Source organism: Phyllobates terribilis, unplaced genomic scaffold, assembly GCF_046119375.1.
Source record: "Phyllobates terribilis strain yellow unplaced genomic scaffold, ASM4611937v1 Scaffold_1__5_contigs__length_1240528914, whole genome shotgun sequence".
Lineage (NCBI taxonomy): Eukaryota > Metazoa > Chordata > Amphibia > Anura > Dendrobatidae > Phyllobates > Phyllobates terribilis.
In genome coordinates, this window is record NW_027362761.1 from 1,124,546,057 (window position 1) to 1,124,564,361 (window position 18,305).

Sequence of the window (18,305 nt, forward strand, 5' to 3'; positions counted from 1 at the left end):
TCTGCCATATCTTGTGCATCCGCAGCCTCTTCATCCTCTGTGACTGGGGGGACAGCAGTCACACCTGTTTTGGGGCGCAGACCTGCCACCTCTTTACCCGCAACAGCCAGCGTGATTGGCAGGTCATCATTTTCTTTGGAGGTGGTAACACCAGCTGGTCTTGAGCGCTGTCCGACATCGATAGCACCACCTTTGGATCAAGGCAACCTAACATGTCCGCCTGCATCTTCCTCACAGACCGGCAGTTTGCCGGGGACACCCTTATCAACCCCGTCTAAGCACAATAGCCAGCCCTCGGTCCCTCAGATGTGGACAAGTAAAAGACCATTTCCTCCTAGCCATGAGAAAGCTAAGAGGTTGAATTTCACCATCTGCAAGCTCTTGGCTACAGAAATGCTGCTTTTCCGCCTGGTGGACACAGAGGATTTTCGAGACCTTATGTCCGTCGCAGTGCCCCAGTACCAGATGCCCAGTCGGCACTACTTCTGAAAGAAAGGTGTGCCTGCGCTCCACCAGCATGTCACACACAACATCACCGCTTCTTTGAGAAACTCTGTGTGTGACAGGGTGCATTTCACCACAGACACTTGGACGAGTAGGCATGGACAGGGGCGTTACATGTCGCTGACTGGGCACTGGGTAACTATGGTGACAGCAGGACAAGGGGCTGCTGTCCAAGTCTTGCCGTCCCCACGAGTTGTGCGTCAATCCTCTTTATGTCATTTTTCCTCCACTGCTTCTGCCTCCTCAACCTCCTCTCGGTCTTCCACCTGCACCCAAGGCCTGTCTGGTCATGCCACAAGCTTTCTAACTGCGCAGAAGGGATCCTGCACACCTCCTTACTATGCTGGCAGTAGGGCTCAACGTCATCAGGTGGTTTTTACATTGAAATGTCTGGGAAATGTGAGTCACACAGCTGAGGAGTTGTGGTCAGCTCTGGAGAACCAATTTCATGAATGGTTGTCTCCACTGGACCTGAAACCAGGGAAGGCCGTGTGCGACAATGCTGCAAACCTGGGTGCGGCCCTTCGCCGGGGCAATGTCACACACGTGCCTTGTATGGCTCACGTGTTGAACCTGGTTGTCCAGCAATTTTTAGCCCACTATCCCAGACTAGATGGCCTTCTGCAGAGGGCACGGTCACTGTGTGCTCACTTCCGCCGTTCGCATCCCGCAGCTCAGCGACTTACATCTCTACAGAAGTCGTTGGGCCTGCCACTTCACCGGCTAAAATGCGATGTGCCTACCCGGTGGAATTCAACTCTGCACATGTTGCAGCGACTGTGGCAGCACCGACAAGCCCTGGTGCAATACGTTCTGACGTATAGCCTGGGCCAACGAGATTCAGAGGTGGGGCAAATCACGCTGGAGGAGTGGTCTCAGATCAGGGACCTATGCACCCTTCTGCACAGTTTTGAAATGGCGACGAAGATGTTTAGTGCTGACGATGCCATTATTAGCATGACTATTCCGGTGATTTACATGCTGGAGCACATGTTAAACAGAATTCGGAGTCAGGTGGTGGCACAAGAGGAGGTGGAGGAAGTAGAGGAGGAGGAGTTGTATGCGGAAGGGCTAACATCTGCAAGGTCCAGAAGGTCGGCAGCACCAAGGCGGCAGGCATGTGAGGGTGGGGGAGATGGTTTTACCAGGGCGCATGGTAGCAGCCAAACTAGTGAGGAAGGTGCAGGAGCCCAGGAAGAAGTGGAGGACGAACTGATGGAAGACTCATCAGATGAGGGAGACCTTGATCACATTTCTGTTGTGCGAGGTTGGGGGGAGAGGACAGAGGAAGGAAGCATGATTGTTACCTCGCCACCAACACAACAGGGACTTGGTGCTCCTGGATGCGCAACACACATGAGTGCCTTCTTGCTGCACTACCTGCAACATGACCCTCGAATTGTGAGAATTAGAAATAATCCTGACTACTGGGTTGCCACACTGTTAGATCCCCGGTACAAAAGTAAATTTGCAGAAATTATTCCTGCCATAGAAAGGGATGCACGCATGCAGGAGTATCAGCAGAGACTGTTGCAGAATCTTACATGTGCTTTTCCACAAAATACCAGTGGTGCACGTAGTGAATCTCACAGTTCCAACTTGCCAACCGTGGGACCGTCAAGTGTTCAGCACTCAAACCGTAACAGAACCACAGTATCTGCTGGTAACATCAATTTTGCGGAATCATTTCACCACTTTTTTAGCCCATCCTTTGCAAGGCCACAGGAGACAAGAAGTCTGACACATAGTCAACGCCTAGAGACGATGGTACAGGAGTATCTGTCACGGGTGTGTTGCCACGAAGATCGTCACGAGTACACAGCCTGACTTCTCGCAGCTGACTTGTTGGTGCTTTGTGTTTTCTCGGCAGTGTAGGAGTTAATTCTCTCTCTCTCTGGGCTAGCTGAGGTCCAGCCTCGCCCAGCTGCAATCAATGCTTCTTTAGTGAGACTCCTTTATATTCCTGCAGGTCTGTTTGGGAGGTGTCGGTGAAAGCTTTTCATTCAGACTGACAGAGCGGATCGTGGTGTCTGGAGTTGCTGAGATAAGTGTATTTGGAAGTGTGTTTTCCCTTTCCTCGCTTTATCATTTATCTCCTTTCCCGTTGGTGTTCCCTCTGTTGTAGTTGTTTAGAAGTTGTATGCAAGGTGGTTTTGGTTTTTCCCTTGTACTGTCTCGTTCGTCTAAATACTGTGTGTGGGCATATTATTTCTGGTTCCCTATTGTTGTGATCGGGGTCCTTCTCAGGACTAGATTACTTAGGTGCAGGGATCCTCAGAAGGTAGGGGTTACGCTGGCGGCCTGGACCTCTGTACCTTTAACAGTACCTCCAGGATGAGGGATTAGTCAGGGCCCCAGCTTAGGGTCAGCTTAGGCCCCCTACCTCCAGTATTCTGTGACAGTGTGACATTTTCACCGACCATCTTAGTTTTTCTCCAGCTACCATGGATCCAGTAGCCGGTCTAGCTCGGCAGTTGCAGAGTTTGTCCATGGGGCTGGCGGACGTTAGGTCCAAGGTTTTGCATCCTCTGGAGCAAGCCGGACCAGAACCTAAAGTAGCTCTCCCTGACAGGTTCACTGGGGGGCGGGACAAGTTTTTTGTTTTCCGGGAGGCATGCAAATTGTACTTTCGGCTGCGGCCTCGGTCATCGGGCAGTGAAGAACAAAGGGTGGGAATTGTCATCTCGCTCCTACAAGGGGACCCACAATCTTGGGCGTTCTCTCTTCCCCCAAGCTCCCCGGTTCTCCAGTCAGTGGATAGGTTTTTCGCTGCTCTGGGACTCGTATATGATGACCCAGATCGGATCTCCCTTGCTGAGTCTAAGTTACGTAGGATTCAGCAGGGAGATCGTCCGGCGGAGGAATTCTGTTCGGAGTTCCGTAGGTGGGCCACGGACACCCAGTGGAATGACCCGGCTCTTAGGAGCCAGTTTTGTCATGGTTTATCCGACAAATTACAGGATGTGTTGGCACAGTATGACTCTCCCGCGTCACTGGAAGCCGCTATGGCCCTTGCTATTCGCGTTGACAGACGGCTTCGGGAGAGGTGCGGGATAACTCTACCCCCTGTAATGTCTCCACCTCCTACAAGGTCCCCTCATATGGTGGTTCCCCTGGTCAGTCCGGAGGAGCCTATGCAATTAGGAGGGACATCATTTCGGGGAAGGGGACCGGTGGTGCGCCATAAGACAGGAAGGTGTTTTCTCTGCGGGAAAAAGGGACATTTTATTGGGGGGTGTCCATCCCGTCCCTTGCAGAGTAAAGAGTCGTCGAAAAAACTGTTGATCCCAGGTTGTGTGGTGGACGGCAATCTGGGAGTAGGTATTTCGTCCCTAGGTTCGTCTCAGTTTCTCGTACCGGCGGAGGTGGTGGTGGGTACGAGAACTGAGAGGATATCTGTTCTTCTGGATAGTGGGGCCGGGGCTAATCTGGTTGATGCTCGGTTTGCCCGGGTTCAAGGTATGCGATTGAGTGAGTTGGCTAAACCCATCCCCATATTCTCGATCGATGCCAGACCTCTCGGTCAGGGAAGTTTTTTGCAAGCTGTGCATGGCGTAAAACTTCAAGTGGGGGCAATACATAAAGAACTGTTGTCTTGCTACGTGTTGGAGGGTCTTCCCACTCCTATAGTGTTGGGCCTTCCTTGGTTAACTAAGCATAACCCGGTTATTAATTGGCAAACCAGAGAGATAAGCCAATGGAGTAAATTCTGTAATAAAAACTGCATGAACACGGTCATCGGTGCGGTTACTCCTTGGGTCTTACCTCCATTTCTGGCGGACTTTGAGGATGTATTCTCGGAGAATGGGTGTCAGGAACTACCTCCTCATCGCGTGTATGACTGTTCTGTAAAACTGCTCCCTGAGGCCAAGTTACCTAAAGCTAGGTTGTATAACCTTTCTGGTCCTGAGAGGCAGGCCATGAAGGATTATATTTCTGAAAGTCTGGCTAAGGGGCATATTAGACCTTCATCTTCTCCGGTGGCCGCGGGGTTCTTCTTTGTTAAGAAGAAAGATGGAGGCCTACGCCCTTGCCTGGATTTCCGTGAACTTAATCGGATTACGGTCCGAGATCCGTATCCGCTCCCACTTATTCCCGATCTCTTTAATCAGATCGTGGGCGCCAAATGGTTCTCTAAGTTGGATCTCAGGGGGGCGTACAATCTGATTAGGATGAAGGAGGGGGATGAGTGGAAGACGGCTTTTAACACTCCGGAGGGGCATTATGAGAACCTTGTCATGCCATTTGGTCTGACTAATGCCCCGGCGGTGTTTCAACACTTTGTTAATGATATTTTTCGCCACCTGGTGGGACAGTTTGTTGTCATATATCTGGATGATATCTTAATTTACTCGCCGGATCTGGTGTCTCATCAGGAGCACGTTAGACAGGTGTTACAGATCTTGCGGGATAATAAACTGTATGCCAAGTGGGAAAAGTGTGTGTTCGCCGTACAGGAACTCCAGTTTTTAGGCTTCCTGGTTTCAGCGTCCGGTTTTCGTATGGACCCTGGGAAAGTGCGGGCAGTTCTTGAGTGGGATCGGCCGGAGAATCTTAAGGCACTACAACGTTTCCTGGGGTTTGCTAACTATTACCGGAAGTTCATTCGTAATTTCTCGTCCATGGTTAAGCCTCTCACAGACATGACTAAAAAGGGGACGGATTTTTCTAGGTGGTCTGACAAGGCTTGTCAAGCATTCTCCTCCTTGAAAAAATGTTTTGCCTCGGCACCCATACTCATTCAACCTGATGCGTCTCAGCCATTCTTTGTAGAGGTAGACGCTTCCGAGGTAGGGGTGGGAGCAGTATTGTCACAGGGTTCGTCCCCTGGTAAGTGGCATCCGTGCGCCTTTTTCTCTAAAAAATTGTCGTCCGCTGAGAGGAATTACGATGTCGGCAATAGGGAACTCTTGGCCATTAAGTTAGCTTTTGAGGAGTGGCGCCATTTTTTGGAGGGGGCAGTTCATCCGGTCACCGTCATCACCGATCACAAGAACCTGCTATATCTGGAGTCCGCTAAACGTCTGAATCCCAGACAAGCTAGGTGGTCATTGTTTTTTACCAGGTTTAATTTCGTCGTTACATATCGTCCTGGGTCTAAAAATGTAAAGGCGGATGCCTTATCTCGTAGTTTCCCTGGGGCCGGGAATACGGACGACCCGATTCCTATTCTTCAGGAGGGGGTGGTGGTTTCGGCAGTATGCTCTGAGCTGGAGGAGGAGATATTGGAGGCTCAGGGAGACGCCCCTGTTGGACCTCCGGGGAGACTGTTCGTTCCAGATCAGTTGCGACAAAAGGTGATCGAGGCACACCATAACTCAGTTTTTGCTGGACACCCGGGGAGTAAAGCAACTGTGGATCTCCTCTCGCGTCGGTTTTGGTGGCCTAACTTACATAAAGAGGTGGTAACTTTTGTCGCGTCCTGTGGGGTTTGTGCGCGCTCTAAGACCTCACATACCCGTCCGTCTGGGGCCCTCTTACCTTTGAAGATCCCGGAGCGTCCTTGGACTCATCTGTCTATGGACTTTATTACTGACCTCCCTCCGTCTTCGGGTAAAACGGTCATACTCGTTGTAGTGGACAGGTTCAGCAAGATGGCACATTTTATCGCTCTTCCGGCTCTCCCTAATGCTAAAACTCTTGCGCAGGTGTTCATTGGGGAGATTGTGAGGCTTCACGGGGTACCCTCCGAGGTGGTGTCTGATCGGGGGTCTCAGTTTGTGTCCAAGTTCTGGAAGGCGTTTTGTGCACGGCGGGGGATGCATTTGTCATTCTCGTCGGCTTTTCATCCTCAGACCAATGGTCAGACGGAACGTATGAACCAGAGCTTGGAGACATATCTTCGGTGTTTTGTGTCAGAGAACCAGGAGGACTGGGCTTCTTTCCTACCTCTGGCAGAGTTTGCTCTCAATAATAGGCGGAGCGAGTCCACTGGTAAGTCCCCGTTTTTTGGGGCATATGGTTTTCACCCCCAGTTTTGTACTTTCAGTAGGGGGGGCTCTTCGGGGGTTCCGGAGGAGGAACGATTTTCCTCATCTCTCGCTTCAGTATGGAGAGGGGTGCTGAAGAATCTGAATACTATGGGGAACCGATACAAACGTATGGCTGATAGGAGGAGAGTGTCTGGTCCGGACCTAAGTGTGAACGATCAGGTATGGTTGTCTACCAGGAATATTAAACTTAAGGTTCCCTCCTGGAAACTGGGTCCCAGGTTCATCGGGCCGTACAGAATCAGTTCTGTTATTAATCCGGTGGCATTCCGTCTTGACCTCCCCCCTACGTTTAAAATTCACAACGTGTTTCACAGATCATTGCTTAAGAGGTATGTGGCGCCGGTGGTACCGTCACCTTTACCTCCCCCTCCTGTGGTTGTCAATGGTAACTTGGAGTTCCAGGTATCGAGGGTCATTGATTCACGCTTTAATCGCCGGTCCCTTCAGTACTTGGTTCATTGGAAGGGGTATGGTCCTGAGGAGAGGATGTGGGTTCCTGCGTCGGATATTAACGCAGACCGATTAGTTCGGGCCTTCCACACGACTCACCCGGATAAACCTGGCCCTGAGGGTCCAGAGGCCCCTCGTAGAAGGGGGGGTACTGTCACGGGTGTGTTGCCACGAAGATCGTCACGAGTACACAGCCTGACTTCTCGCAGCTGACTTGTTGGTGCTTTGTGTTTTCTCGGCAGTGTAGGAGTTAATTCTCTCTCTCTCTGGGCTAGCTGAGGTCCAGCCTCGCCCAGCTGCAATCAATGCTTCTTTAGTGAGACTCCTTTATATTCCTGCAGGTCTGTTTGGGAGGTGTCGGTGAAAGCTTTTCATTCAGACTGACAGAGCGGATCGTGGTGTCTGGAGTTGCTGAGATAAGTGTATTTGGAAGTGTGTTTTCCCTTTCCTCGCTTTATCATTTATCTCCTTTCCCGTTGGTGTTCCCTCTGTTGTAGTTGTTTAGAAGTTGTATGCAAGGTGGTTTTGGTTTTTCCCTTGTACTGTCTCGTTCGTCTAAATACTGTGTGTGGGCATATTATTTCTGGTTCCCTATTGTTGTGATCGGGGTCCTTCTCAGGACTAGATTACTTAGGTGCAGGGATCCTCAGAAGGTAGGGGTTACGCTGGCGGCCTGGACCTCTGTACCTTTAACAGTACCTCCAGGATGAGGGATTAGTCAGGGCCCCAGCTTAGGGTCAGCTTAGGCCCCCTACCTCCAGTATTCTGTGACAGTGTGACAGTATCTCCAAGTAAACATTGAAGCCACGACTGTGTCACTGGACCCTTGCTCTTTTTGGGCTTCCAATCTGGATAAATGGCCGGAGCTAGCCACTTACGCCTTGGAGATCTTGTCATGCCCCGCAGCCAGCGTTCTGTCTGAACGTGTGTTCAGCGCTGCTGGTGGTGTGCTGACAGATAAGCGCACGCGGCTCTCCACTGATAATGTAGACAGACTCACGTTCATAAAGATGAACAAATCATGGATCCGAAACGACTTTTCTACCCCTGTGTCATCCTGGGGAGAGTAAAAGCTTGATGATTGGTTAAAATCACCCTACCAACCGTTTTAAGCTTTCAAATTACTAATCATGTTTATCTGTATCTTGACTGGAAAATAATTTGGGCTTTGTAGCAGTGTGCAGCACTGATCCTATTAGGCCATCTATAATAAGCTTCACCAGATTTAAAATTAAAAATAATTTTTAGCTGCATCTAGCCCGGAAAATAATTTTGGGGCTCCGAGATGCGCAAGACACATAAGTGCCTTCTTGCTGCACTACCTGCAGCATGACCCTCATATTGTCAGAATTCGAAGTAATCATGACTACTGGGTTGCCACACTCTTAGATCCCCCAAACTTTTCGATCAACCTTTTCATTTTAATAAAGACCAAAAAAATGGTCATTTTTGAAATTATAAGCATTAGCAGGTTGTTAGAAACTGAAATCAAACAGTTTTCAACTCAAAACTTTATTCTAGGTAATGTTACATTTTCACATAGGACCCCTTGTTCGAAAGGAGCTTCTGAACTCTCTCGTCCATTGAATTTGTCAGGTTTTGGATGGTTTCTGCTTCAATTGTTTTGCATGAGGACAGAATACCCTCCCAGAGCTGTTGCTTAGATGTGAACTGCCTCCCGCCATCATAGACACTCCTTTTAATGATGCTCCAAAGGTTCTGAATGGGGTAGAGGTCAGGGGAGCATGGGGGTCACACCATAAGTTTGTCCCCTTTTATGCCCATATCAGCCAGAGATGCAGATGTTTTATGTGCAGCATGAGATGGTGCATTATCATGCAGAAAAATGATCTTGCTGTGAAATACACGGTTCTTCTTCTTGAACCATGGCAGGAAGTGCTGTTTGAGAAAATCCACATACATTATGGAGTTCATCTTTAGCGCCTTCAGGGATCCTAAAGGGGCCGACAATCTCTCTCCCCATGATTCCAGCCCAAAACATTACTCCACCTCCTCCTTGTTGGCGCTGTAGCCGTGTTTGCGTGGGGTGTCCATCAACCAGCCATCCTCCACTCCATTCATCTGGACCATCGAGCGCTGCACAGCACTCATCCGTGAACAAAACAGTTTTGAAATCAGTCTTCATGTAATGTTTGGCCCACTGGAGCCGTTTCTGCTTGTGTGAAGTGGATAGAGGAGGTCGACAGGATGGCGTATGCACAGCTGCAAACCTCTGAAGGACCCTGCATCTTGTTGTTCGGGGGACGTTGGAGGCACAAGCAGCTTCAAAAACTTGTCTGCTGCTATGACAAGGCTTTTTTGCCGCTGCTCTTTCAACCTGACGTAATTGCCTGTAGGAAAGAGTCCTCAATTTGCCCTTATCAGCACGCACACGTGTGTACTGTGAATCAGCTACATACTTCTTGATTGCCAAGACACTTCATCCTGATCATCGCACAATGTTGATTGTAGTCATGCCTTGACCTAAACACTCCACAATTTGTTGCTTCTCAGCAGCCGACACATCCTTTTTCTTTCCCATTTTGGCAGAAAATGTAGGCTGCTTAATAATGTGAGAGAGCCTTCTTAAGTAGTCTTGCCTTTCATTGGACACACCTGCCAAACTAATTAGCACAGGTGTCTGCAATTGCTTACAGTGATATAAAGAGCCCTGACACACATCACCATCAATGAGTTTAACTGACAAACAAACAAATTCTTCCCTTATCACTCCTAAACACTTTTTGCATAATAATTTGGAACGCGGTGTACATGTGCTTTTCCACAAAACACCAGTGGTTCACGTAGTGAATCTTACAGTTCTAACTTGCCAACCGTGGTCTGTATGGAATTGTTCAATAAAGGGCCCAAAATTAAGATAACATAGATGGGAGAGGTCTCTATGAATAGGAATTCCTAAGTATTTGATACCCTGTGAGGCCAGGCAAAGGGAAAGTTGGACTGGATGGAATCCTATATGGATTTAGGGAGGGAGACATCGAGGGCCTCAGACTTCGCTGCATTGATTTTAAAATTTTACCATGTAACAAAGTGATCTATTTCAGCCATAACAGCAGGGATGGATATATGTGATTGAGTGATATATACTAGGACAGCATCAGCAAATAGAGAGCACTTGTACTCGGTGCCTCCCACCTCAATCCACCTAATATTGGGGTTATGGCGAATTGATGAGAGCAGGTGCTCCGTCACTAGGATGTATAAGAGAGGGGACAGAGGACATCCCTGCCTTGTCCCATTGGTGATTGTGAAAGGTGATGAAAATGTTCTGACGCACCCCCTGGGCCTTGGGACACCCGGAGCCGGACCCTTTTTGGTGGATGCTGGTGGTTGTAGTCTTCGTGGCGGCGATCCGGTTCCGTGGCTCAGGGCGGTCAAACCAGTGGCGGAACTATTTATGTGGTTTTGATGTTTAAATGTCCGACTACGCCACCCGTGGATTGCGGTCAGAGTGAACCGCCGCTACAGGGCAGACCGCTAAGGCTGGTGTTGTGGGTGCAGCAGAGCGTAGCATAACTCCCCACGGGAGGAGTATAGCCTCAGGGCAGTGTATGCGGAGGATGGGGGTGATGGTGCAGGGCAGCAGCAGTAACGACACGGAGTCAGTGATGCAGTTCAGGGCGTTTACTCACAGTTCTTATTATCCAGACCACGTCTGCAGGTAACGGCTGCCCACGTCGTACTGTGCTCACCAGGTGAGGGGCTCAGACAACTCCCAGATAACTTTGGAGCGCTTCACAGGACCCCCTTTGTGTGTCCTTTGTCTGGCCTTTCTTACCAACACTTCTGTCCGGCTGCCTCGGGCCTCCTCTTGGTAAACTTGGCGCCAGTTTCCCTGACCCTATGTGGTGCCTTCCTAGCGGGTGGAGCAAGGGGCTGCGCCACATAAAATGTCAGAGCCTCCGGTTTCTAGCTGAGGGTCGTTTCCTGCCTCCACTAGTTCGGGGACCGGTCTCCCCCTTTGGCCTGACCCCTCCACGCAGGTGGATTCGGGCGTGCGGTGGCGACTCGCCCGTCCGCACCCCTGGGATCCCTTCATTCCTCGTTCCTAGAGCCTTCTCCGCTCCTCTTCCTTCCTTCTCCCTCTTGCAGGCCTGGGCCTCTGTTACTAGGCCCACCTCCGGAGCAGAGCTCATGCAGAGCCCCTGCTCCCTGCCACTTCTGCTCAGACTTCTCTGCACTGAACTAAGATGGTGCCCACCTTTTATACTCCCTTCTCAATGCACCCAGGAACTGCTTCCTCCCTGCTCCTGCACTGCAGGGTTCCCCTTCCTCAGTGTTCCCTCCCCCCACTCCAGCCAGGGACAGGGACTGTCGTGCCCATCTCAGGGGCATATTGGTCGCCCTGCCCCACGGCAATGTGGTGTAATGCATGCAGGTGTCGGGTCCTGATCCACACTCCATCCTTATCTGAGAGTGAGATATCACACCTCTGGGTGCTACAGTTCCATTTATCTTCAGCCTAGGTGACGTATTGTGATACAGGGCCGTGATTTTGGCTATAAAAGGGTCCCCTAGACCCCTACCCCAAGCTTTTTAAGAGAATCATATATGGCGTGCCAGGAGACTCTATGGAATGCTTTCTCAGCATCCAACGAGAGTATCTACTTACAAATTTTTAACTGCATCTAGCCCAGGAAATACTTTGTGCCTAGTAGCAGTGTCTGCTAGTCAGCGGATTATCCCGGCTGTTAAGCAAGCTACACCACCTGTAGTTTGGACACTTAATTTTTTCAAAGGAAATGCTTCGGGACCACGGGATACTTAGTGAAGAGCATCAGGAGGCACCCCAAGGCATAGGGGCTGGGACTGGCACTAGGATGCCTTGCGGTGGACAGCCGAGCTCGATCCTTATAAAAGCTTTTTAACTGCAGCAGCTTTAGTGGACGCTACTGGAGCTGGAATTACGCGGCTGCTGGCATGAGACTTGCCCTCCAATAGATCCTTGTAAATGGATTTAAAGTGTATTCATTCAAATTAGAGGGACAATTTAAATTAAAAAGCTTAGAGCTGCCTCCACCACAGGGGGGCTCTCTCGACCCACCAGCGGACAGGCACCAGTATTGGGAGAGGGGGGCTGGCCGTCAGGGTTCACCGCGGCTCTGGCACAAACCCGGCGACACGGAGGTGGCACGGGCAGGAGCGGACTGAACGTGTCGGCTTCTCACTTTTTGGATTTTAGAAGGGCATGACATGCCTATATTTGTGTCTCCCCCTCCTTTTACTCCTCCACCTCTTTTCTTTTCGCATGACTATATGTACTTGTCACTTTTCCATGTGTTAGTTGTGTCTTCTGAGCAGTTTGTCAGCTTTTGGACACCATTGAAGGTGTTTTCTATGTGTTTCTATGTGTTTTTGTTTGCCTGCCATTGGTTTTAACGGTGTTCGAAGGTGTTCGACGAACAGTTCGACGAACAGTTCGGCGAACACACGGGTGTTCGACGAACCGAACCGAACTCGAACACTACGGGGGTGGCTCAACACTACTCTCTACTCCTTGGAGGTCCTGGTTTGCCTTGCTGCTAGCGTTTTATCAGAGCGGGTTTTTATTGCCGCTGGTGGAATTATAACTGATAAGCGCATCCGCCTGTCAACTGAAAATGCTGACAGGCTGACTCTTATAAAAATGAACAAGGGCTGGATTGGGCCAGACTTCTCAACACCACCGAATGATAGCAGTGTAACATAAACTCAAATCCAGTGTCTTTTTTTGGGAGGTGTATTCCCATGCTTTTTTTCACACCCACACATGGGTATACGCTTCCTGATTTGGGCTATTTGCTCTTGTCCTCCTCCTTCTCCTCATTCTCACCCTCCACCACCATATCACCAGGGTGACCGTGGTCAGTGATGCAACACCCACATAATTTTTTTAAAGGGTGTTTATGATGCCCGTAAAAAAAATTTTTTATACAGTATGTTCATGTATACCCCCCAAGGGTAAATGTTTGTCAGCCCATACACTTAGCGCTTGGGCATTACAAGTATAGGTGACCTGCTCCTTTCTAATGGGAACATTTTTTTTTAGGCCCTCCTCCACGTCTTTTCCAAGGTGCATTGCAGTGCCTCCCAATTTTTGTCAGCCCTTGCATTCACTGCATAGTCCAACACAATGGGAGACCCACTTCCTAATAATGGGAACATTTTTTATGAGGCCCTCCTCCACGTCTTTTCCAAGGTGCATTGGAGTGCCTCCCAATTTTTGGCAGCCCTTGCATTCACTTCATAGGCAAACACAATGGGCGACCCACTTCCTAATAATGGGAACATTGTTTTCAGGAGGCCCTCTGACCTCCACGTCTCTTCCAAGGGGCATTGGAGTAACTCCAAATTTTTGGCAGCCCTTGCATTCACTTCATAGGCAAACACAATGGGCGACCCACTTCCTAATAATGGGAACATTTATTTTCAGGAGGCCCTCCTCTACGTCTTTTCCAAGGGGCATTGGAGTAGGTCCAAATTTTTGGCAGCCCGTGCATTCACTGCATAGGCAAACAGTTTGGGAGACCCATTTCCTAATAATGGGAACATTGTTTTCAGGAGGCCCTCCTCTAAGTCTCTTCAAATGGTCCAAATTTTCAAAGGGGTATTGGGGTGCGTCCAAATTTTGGGCAGACCTGCCACTCACTGCATACGCAATAACAGTATAGGAGACCCACTCTTTAGTAATGGGATCAGCAAAGCATAGCCGGCTAATGGCTCTCTAAGAATTGCGAGGGCCAACTGCTGGCCCTTTAAGAATAGTAATTGGCAGCCTGATGGCCCTATAAAAATAGGCTTTGTGACTTTCAGAGTCCCTCCTTCATAAATGAAACAGGATGTGTCTGATCATGTCTCACACACCATATGGCCAGATAAGGTTGTAAAATGTTAACCCCTTTAAAGCCCAAGACATATTAACAAGTATCTGTGCCCTGGTACTTTATTAGTACGTCTTTGCGATCGCGCCCGCACACAGACTGTGGGGGCGCGATCGCCGCCGGGTGTCAGCTGATTGTCACAGCTAACACCCAGTGCTGGGAGCGGTCCCGCATCGCTCCCGGCGCATTAACCCCCGCAATGCTGCGATCGAAGACGATTGCAGCATTGCGATGGCAAGGGGAGGTGATCGGGATACTCACCTCTCCTGCCGGCCTCCAGCGCTGTCTGCTGCGGCTTCCCAGATGTTGTCATGACAACCCGATGTCGTCATGACAACATCCGGGTCACCAGACAGCAGGAAGATATTTTGGTTATGCGCAGTGCATGACCAAAATATCTTCTGCATCTGCAGCGCTGACAGCCTGTATAGCACAGGGATGGTGCTCCATCCCTATGCTATACAGGCGATCAAAATAAAAAAAGTGAAAGTCCCATAGTGGGACAAAGAATAAAAGTAAAAAAAAGTGTCAGAAAGTGAAAAAAAAAAAAAAATTTGTAAAAATATAAAGTAATAAATAAAAAAATAATCCACCAAATATAAAAATATAATGTACCCATCAATAAATATTATTATGAAAAAAAAACAAAAAAAAACAATAAAAGTACACATATTTGGTATCGCAGTGTCCGGAACGACCTGACCTATAAAATTGTCCCACTAGTTAACCCCTTTAGTGAACACGGTAAAACAAATAAATAAAAAACTAAGCGAAAAACAATGCTTTATCATCATACCGCCAAACAAAAAATGGAATAACACGCGATCAAAAAGACGAATATAAATAAAAATGGTACCGCTGAAAACGTCATCTTGAGGGGTGCAGTTTTTAGAATGGTGTCACTTTTGGGTATTTTCTGTCAGAAAGACCCCTGAAAGTGACTTCAAATGTCATGTGGTCCCTAAAAAAATGGTTTTGTAAATTTTGTTGGAAAAATGAGAAATCGCTGGTCAACTTTTAACCCTTACAGCTCCCTAATAAAATAAAATTTTGGTTCCAAAATTGGGCTGATGTAAAGTAGACATGTGGGAAATGTTATTTATTAACTATTTTGTGTGACATATCTCTCTGATTTAAGGGCATAAAAATTCCAATTTTGAACATTGCAAAATTTTCAAAATTTTTGCCAAATTTCCATTTTTTTCACAAATAAACGCAAGTCATATCGAAGAAATTTTACCACAATCATGAAGTACAATATGTCATGAAAAAACATTCTCAGAATCAGGGGGATCCGTTGAAGTGTTCCAGAGTAATTACCTCATAAAATGACAGTGGTCAGAATTGTAAAAATTGGCCCGGTCATTAACGTGCAAATCACCTTGCATTGTAAAGGGGTTGAAATGACATTTCCCGGTGAATGCATTTGTCACGGTTGAAAGCAATTCAAAAGGGCAAAAACGCATCAAAAACGCTACATGTGAACATAGCCCAAGGTGTGGAGGAGTATTTTTGCTTTTGTTATTTATTTTGACTTATATATAAGTCATTACCCTGGAAAGGATGTTCCTTAACCACTTCGCACCAGAGCCTGTTTTTGCCTTCGTGACCGGGCCAATTTTTTCAATTCTGACCACTGTCACTTTATGAAGTAATTACTCTGGAACACTTCAACATATTCCCCTAATTCTGAGATTGTTTTTTCATGACATATTGTACTTCATGATAGTGGTAAAATCTCTTCGATATAACTTGCTTTTATTTGTGAAAAAATCGGAAATTTGGCAAAAATTTTGAAAATTTTGCAATTTTCAAACTTTGAATTTTCATGCCCTTAAATCAGAGTGATATGTCACACAAAATAGTTAATAAATAAAATTTCCCACATGTCTACTTTACATCAGCACAATTTTAGAACCAAAATTTTTTTTTGTTTGGGAGCTATAAGGGTTAAAAGTTGACCAGCGATTTCTCATTTTTCCAACAAAATTTACAAAAACATTTTTTTAGGGACCACATCATATTTGAAGTCACTTTGAGGGGTCTTTATGACAGAAAATACCCAAAAGTGACACCATTCTAAAAACTGCACCCCTCAAGGTGCTCAAAACCACATTCAAGAACTTTATTAACCCTTCAGGTGCTTCACAGGAATTTTTTGGAATGTGGAAGAAAAAAATTAACATTTAACTTTTTTCACAAAAATGTTACTTTAGACCCAATTTTTTTTATTTTCACAGGGGTAACAGGAAAAAATGGACCCCAAATTTTTTTGTGCAATTTCTCTTGAGCGTGCTGATACCCCATATGTGAGGGAAAACCACTGTTTGGGCGCACTGCAGGGTTCAGAAGGGAAGGAGCGCCATTAGACTTTTTGAATGTAAAATTTGTCTGAATAATTAGCAGACGCCATGTTGCGTTTGGAGAGCCCCTGATGTGCCTAAACAGTGGAAACCCCCCACAAGTGACACCATTTTGGAAACTAGACCCCTTAGGGAACTTATAAAGATGTGTGGTGAGCACCTTGAACCCCAAGGTGCTTCACAGAAGTTTATAATATTGAGCTGTAAAAATAAAATTTTCCCATTTTTCCCTCAAAAACGTTTTTCATCCCTTAATTTCGCATTATCATAAGGGTAATAGGAAAAATTGCACCATGAAATTTGTTGTGCAATTTCTCCTGAACACGCTGATACCCCATATGTGGAGGCAAATTACTGTTTGGGCGCATGGCAAGGTTTGAAAGGGAAGGAGCGCCATTTGACTTTTTGAATGTAAAATTTGTTTGAATAATTAGCAGACGCCATGTCGCATTTGGGGAGCCCCTAATGTGCCTAAACAGTGGAAACCCCCCACAAGTGCCACCATTTTGAAAACTAGACCCCTTAGGGAACTTATCTAGATGTGTGGTGAGCACCTTGCACCCCCAGCTGCTTCACAGAAGTTTATAATAATTGAGCCGTAAAAATAAAATTTTCACATTTTTCCCACAAAAAATGTTTTTCATTCCCTAATTTTGGATTATCATAAGGGTAATAGGAAAAATTGCACCATGAAATTTGTTGTGCAATTTCCCCTGAGTACGCCGATACCCCATATGTGGGGGAAAACCACTGCTTTGGTGTACGGCAGGGTTCGGAAGAGAAAGGAGCGCTATGTTGGCTGGGATAGGTGGCAGACACCATGTCACATTTGAAGAGTCGCTGACATGCCGAAACAGCAGAAACCCCCACAAGTGACCCCATTTTGTAAACTACACCTCTCAAGGAATTCATCTAGGGAAGTAGTGAGTATTTTTTAATTTTTAAATTTATACCATTGGGCAGTGAAAAAAGCATAATTATATTTTTACCACAAAAAAATGTTTTACCCTCAGATTTTACATTTTCACACAGGGCAATGGGTAAAAATGGTGCCGAAATGTGTCACACAATTTCTTCTAAAAGTGGCAATACCCCATATGTGGCTGTATCGTACCGCTCAGCCATACGGCGAGATCTGGGGGGGACGGAGTGCTATTTGACAATTGGAGAACAGATTATTGTAGAATAGGCATTTGGATTTGGGAGCACAACATTTTCTGAATTTCTTTTAGGGGGCAAGGGCCATTTCGCTTTTCCAGAGCCTATCTGCTACCAGTAACTTGGAAGTCCCTTATATTTTTAACAGATGACGGATCTGAGTGGGGACTAGCTTTTTTTGAGGACTGAGTTGAAGCTTTTATTGGGAACATTTTACGTAACATTTATCCGGCGCTCTAGGCTGAGCACTTACATCAGGGTTTCCATCTAAATTTCCAAGTGATGTAATTCAGATGAAACCCCTGCGGGATCCATTCACTGTAATGAGGCAGCAGAGTTACTCTGGACTCCGTCTGGCCTCTGTTTAGCGGTGTCCTTTTTTTCAGAAGTGCACAAAACTGTGGCCAACCGCACTTTTATGCACGCCTACAACAAATGACACCGTGGGATCACAGGCCAGACGGCATCCACAGTGGCCTATATCTGCCTCATTACAGGGAATCTTCCGTCATGGGTTCCGGCTGAATCACATATTTCAGAGATTTACACGGAAACTCTGGTGTAAGTGCTCAGCGCAGAGCGCAGGATAAGTGTGGGCAGAGCCTTACTGCGATCTTTGGGAGACATAATAAACAAATCAGTAGCAGGTGAAGAATTGGTTTTATTTATTTTTTTACGCCGTTCCTAGTGTGATATAACTGATTAGATTACTTTATTCTTCGGGTCGGTGCGATTACAGAGATACCAGATTTATATCGGGTTTTTATGACTGACAGCTGTCGCACACTAAAAGACGCTTTATTTTGCAAAATCTAGTTTTTGCATCGCCATATTTTGAGAGCTATAATTTTTCCATATTTCGGCCGACAGAGTCATGTGATGGCTTGTTTTTTGCGGGACGAGTTGACATTTTTATTGGTACCATTTTTGGGTACGTGACATTTTTTGATCGCTTT